Source organism: Cynara cardunculus (genome assembly GCF_001531365.2).
Source record: "Cynara cardunculus var. scolymus isolate 2C chromosome LG 4, CcrdV1, whole genome shotgun sequence".
Taxonomy (NCBI): Eukaryota; Viridiplantae; Streptophyta; class Magnoliopsida; order Asterales; family Asteraceae; genus Cynara; species Cynara cardunculus.
The window spans coordinates 19582433-19583998 of record NC_037531.1 but is presented as its reverse complement, the minus strand read 5'-3'; positions in this window follow the sequence as shown (position 1 = coordinate 19583998).

Sequence of the window (1566 nt, the reverse complement as noted above, 5' to 3'; positions counted from 1 at the left end):
TATATATATATATATATATATATATATATATATATATATATACAAATGTTCAAATAATTTTTGTATAATACATCCATTCATTAATAATCTAATACAAACGGTCATTGAAAAAAGACAATGGACCATGAAGGTATATAGACGAGTTACTAAAGTTGTTAGTGTTCGTTTGAGGTGTTTGTGGATTCCGGAATACAAAAAGTTACCATCTTTATTCATAAAAGTTTAATTTTTATAATCTTTTGGATTAAAAAGTTAAAACTTTATTGGTTTTTATCTATCTTACATTCATAAATTTTCAACAACTATTTCTCTACATCTATATCTTTCGCATACCATACGAGGAATTATCCGATGTTTCACAGTTAAAGTTGCAAATGTCGATTAGATAAAGGTTTAAGATCATTTATTTACTTCTTAAGTACTTATCATTTTTCAAATGAACATTTCCTTATACACAGCCAGACAGACACACACACATATATGTTTTTAATTTAAATATTAAACAAGTTTAATTAATTAATAAAAAATAAAGTTTAAATGATAGTATATGGAATAGTAAGAGTCAAAGCTAATTTTTTTTCTTGAATCATATTAAACTTCTTCAGATAATAATTTAAAATAAAATAATAAATAAATAAAACTATTTATTTTAAAAGATTTCAGTATAAAACTTTGAAAAAAGAATATATAATTTATTTCTCAATAACTTCAAGAAAACTATTTGGTTTATTATAATTATAATTATTTTGCAAACATCCAATATAGTTAATACAAAAAAATATGAAAACTATAGGGATGAAAACCGTGAGAAAATTAAATTATAGGGACTAAAATCGTAATTTTCTTGAAAATTTGTGAAAACCTTTGGTGAAAAACATTTTGTAAGCTTTAATACGATAGTGATTAAATTAGGGACGAATCTAGTATAGTGGTTAAGGTGGTACGTGTCACCGTATTATTTTTTCGTTGAAGTGTAAAAGAATTTAGGCTTGTGAAAGGTGCAGCCATATTAATTTGTTGTGTGTCACTGTATGTATTTTGAAACTATAATGAGAACAAGTTTTATTTAATGGAATTGGTTTTCAAGGCTTTTATTCCACCTCAGACTTAAGTTTGAATCCTGTTAATGTCATTTTCTTAGTCAAATGGTGCCACTGTTTGAAGGAAAAAAAAATTCGTATATTCGTTTTTTATAGTCAAACGGTGTCATCGTTTGAAAAAAAAATTCATATATTTTTTTTTCTTATAATCAAATAATGCCATCAATTGGAAAAAAAATACGTTCGGTTTAAATAATCCATATCTATACTATCTTATAAAACATTTGGCTAAAACTCTTTAAAACTTTTAAAACTCTTAAAAACTCTTAAAACTCTTAAACCCGTTCATCCCTAAACGATTTCATCCCTATTCGATTTCATTCCATATCTAAATTCGTGTAACTAACTGCATATAAACACATTCAAATACAGGATAAACATCTCATTTTGAATATAAACAATCTAAAATATAATTAGTATAGTCATTAAATTCTAACAGAATACTTAATTATTATCTTTATAAAAT